We start from the raw sequence: 4,366 nt of genomic DNA, 5'->3' as shown, positions 1-4,366 counted from the left end.
TACTGCACATTTTGTGCAGATCCGCAGCAGAATCTGCAACGCAGATTCTGTGCGGCATTGATGCGGACAGTTGCGGAGGAAATCCGCCACGTGTGGTCATACCCTTATAGTAGTTATATTCTTGTACATAAGGCGGCAGTATTATAGTAGTTATATTCTTGTATATAGGGGCAGTATTATAGTAGGTATATTCTTGTACATAGGGGGCAGTATTATAGTAGTTATATTCTTGCATATAGGGGGTAGTATTATAGTAGTTATATTCTTGTATATAGGGGCAGTATTATAGTAGTTATATTCTTGTATATAGGAGCAGTATTATAGTAGTTATACTCTTGTATATAGGGGGCAGTATTATAGTAGTTATATTCTTGTATATAGGGGGCAGTATTATAGTAGTTATATTCTTGTATATAGGGGCAGTATTATAGTAGGTATATTCTTGTATATAGGAGCAGTATTACAGTAGTTATATTCTTGTATATAGGGGCAGTATTATAGTAGGTATATTCTTGTACATAGGGGGCAGTATTATAGTAGTTATATTCTTGTATATAGGGGCAGTATTATAGTAGTTATATTCTTGTATATAGGGGCAGTATTATAGTAGTTATATTCTTGTATATAGGGGCAGTATTATAGTAGGTATATTCTTGTACATAGGGGGCAGTATTATAGTAGTTATATTCTTGCATATAGGGGGTAGTATTATAGTAGTTATATTCTTGTATATAGGAGCAGTATTACAGTAGTTATATTCTTGTATATAGGGGCAGTATTATAGTAGGTATATTCTTGTACATAGGGGGCAGTATTATAGTAGTTATATTCTTGTATATAGGGGCAGTATTATAGTAGTTATATTCTTGTATATAGGGGCAGTATTATAGTAGTTATATTCTTGTATATAGAAGGCAGTATTATAGTAGTTATATTCTTGTACATAGGGGGCAGTATTATAGTAGTTATATTCTTGTATATAGGGGGCAGTATTATAGTAGTTATATTCTTGTATATAGGGGGCAGTATTATAGTTGTTATATTCTTGTATATAGGGAGCAGTATTATAGTAGTTATATTCTTGTATATAGGAGGCAGTATTATAGTAGTTATATTCTTGTATATATGGGGCAGTATTATAGTAGTTATATTCTTGTATATAGGGGGCAGTATTATAGTAGTTATATTCTTGCACATAGGGGGCAGTATTATAGTAATTCTGTTTTGGTACATAGGGGGCAGCACTATGATGGTTACATTTTTATCTATAGGGGCAAAACTTTCCATTTAGAACAATAACTAAATGGACTTGTAAAGTGACAATTTTATTTCTCTGGGTGGTTGACACTTTATTTCTTCCACTAGTATTGGCAGCTAATACAGATTACATTAAACAGCAGGGATTGACAATGAGCACAGAAAATGATGAAAAAGTGACATTCCGTTTTGAAAGAAGATTTCGCATTACCTATATTATGTCTTTACCGTCTAACCTGTTTGTTGTATCATTAATTTTAATATAAATTGTGACTGGAATTGATCATTAGGTACATGAATTGAGATATGCAGCCATTTTCAAGGCCATTAAAGCTTAAACATGCAGTACAGGGGAATTAATATACAGAGAGCAAGACGGATAATGTGAATAAATGACATGATTAATTATGCAAATAGAGGAAGAGATCACGATGATGTAAAATTATACAAACAATTAACATGGAACAATGAAAATGTCTGCAAATTGAATGATAATTACAGAAAGAAAAATAAATATGTATCTATAAAGCTACTCCACGCCAATAGATTACAATACACCTGACTGCACCAGGAAATCCTAAATTGCACCATAAAATTATCATTATATTAGAAACTTTAAATAAAAAAAACTACAAAACTCTCTTTTCTATAATGATGTACCAGAGCAGAGTTTGTTACATGGCATAAATTATGGTAGGAATACATGGTATATAGGATATAAGGGAAATCAAATGCATTTGTTTATCAAAGAGATATAAATGAGTAGTTATATTCTTGTATATATGGGCAATATTATAGTAGTTATATTCTTGTATATAGGGGGTAGTATTATAGTAGTTATATTCTTGTATATAGGAGCAGTATTATAGTAGTTATATTCTTGTATATAGGAGCAGTATTATAGTAGTTATATTCTTGTATATAGGGGGTAGTATTATAGTAGTTATATTCTTGTATATAGGGGCAGTATTATAGTAGTTATATTCTTGTATATAGGAGCAGTATTATAGTAGTTATATTCTTGTATATAGGGAGCAGTATTATAGTAGTTATATTCTTGTATATAGGATATAGGGGCAGTATTATAGTAGTTATATTCTTGTATATAGGGGGCAGTATTATAGTAGTTATATTCTTGTATATAGGGTGTAGTATTATAGTAGTTATATTCTTGTATATAGGAGGCAGTATTATAGTAGTTATATTCTTGTATATAGGGGGCAGTATTATAGTAGTTATATTCTTGTATATAGGGGGCAGTATTATAGTAGTTATATTCTTGTATATAGGAGCAGTATTATAGTAGTTATATTCTTGTATATAGGGGAAGTATTATAGTAGTTATATTCTTGTATATAGGGAGCAGTATTATAGTAGTTATATTCTTGTATATAGGGGAAGTATTATAGTAGTTATATTCTTGTATATAGGGGGCAGTATTATAGTAGTTATATTCTTGTATATAGGGGCAGTATTATAGTAGTTATATTCTTGTATATAGGGGAAGTATTATAGTAGTTATATTCTTGTATATAGGGGGCAGTATTATAGTAGTTATATTCTTGTATATATGGGCAATATTATAGTAGATATATTCTTGTATATAGGAGGCAGTATTATAGTAGTTATATTCTTGTATATAGGGGGCAGTATTATAGTAGTTATATTCTTGTATATAGGGGAAGTATTATAGTAGTTATATTCTTGTATATAGGGGGCAGTATTATAGTAGTTATATTCTTGTATATATGGGCAATATTATAGTAGATATATTCTTGTATATAGGAGGCAGTATTATAGTAGTTATATTCTTGTATATAGGGGGCAGTATTATAGTAGTTATATTCTTGTATATAGGGGGCAGTATTATAGTAGTTATATTCTTGTATATAGGGGGCAGTATTATAGTAGTTATATTCTTGTATATAGGAGCAGTATTATAGTAGTTATATTCTTGTATATAGGGGGCAGTAATATAGTAGTTATATTCTTGTATATAGGAGCAGTATTATAGTAGTTATATTCTTGTACATAGAAGGCAGTATTATAGCAGTTATATTCTTGTATATAGGGAGCAGTATTATAGTAGTTATATTCTTGTATATAGGAGCAGTATTATAGTAGTTATGTTCTTGCATATAGGGGGCAGTATTATAGTAGTTATATTCTTGTATATAGGGGGCAGTATTATAGTAGTTATATTCTTGTATATAGGGGGCAGTATTATAGTAGTTATATTCTTGTATATAGGAGCAGTATTATAGTAGTTATATTCTTGTATATAGGGGGCAGTAATATAGTAGTTATATTCTTGTATATAGGAGCAGTATTAGGGCGGGTTCACACATGGCGGAATTTCACTTAAATTCCGCTGCGGACACTCCGCAGCGTTATTCCGCAGCGGAGCCGTTTCTCCATTGACTTTCACTTTAATTTAGCAGTGTTCGTTTACACGATGCGTACAATTCCGCTGCGGAGCATAGGCTGCGGAGCGGAATTTGGTGTCCGCAGCATGCTCTGTCTGTTGCGGAGCAGTGGCGGACTCATGGCGGAATTTCTCCATTGACTTCAATGGAGATTCAAAGTTCCGCAATGAAGTCCGCAGCTGTCATGCACATGTCATGTGTGCTGCGGATGCGTCTTGCTTTTTTAACTTGACATTTCTTCATTCTGGCTGGACCTATGTATTTCTAGGTCTACAGCCAGACTGAGGAAGTCAATGGGGCTCCCGTAATGACGGGAGCGTTGCTAGGAGACGTCAGTAAATAGTCACTGTCCAGGGTGCTGAAAGAGTTAAGCGATCGGCAGTAACTGTTTCTGCACCCGGGACAGTGACTACCGATCCCAATACACATGTATCTGTAAAAAAAAATGAAGTTCGTACTTACCGAGAACTCCCTGTTTCTGTCTCCAGTCCGGCCTCCCAGGATGACGTTTCAGTGTAAGTGAACTCTGCAGCCAATCACAGGCCAAGCACAGGCTGCAGCGGTCACATGGACTGGCGCGTCATCCAGGGAGGTCGGGCTGGATGCCGAAGGAGGGACGCGTCATAAAGACAACGGGCGGTAAGTATGAATTTCTTTTACTATCACTAGGGAAAGTGCTGTCC

Source organism: Rhinoderma darwinii, chromosome 3 (genome assembly GCF_050947455.1).
Source record: "Rhinoderma darwinii isolate aRhiDar2 chromosome 3, aRhiDar2.hap1, whole genome shotgun sequence".
NCBI classification, from domain to species: Eukaryota; Metazoa; Chordata; class Amphibia; order Anura; family Rhinodermatidae; genus Rhinoderma; species Rhinoderma darwinii.
This window is presented reverse-complemented; position numbering follows the sequence as displayed.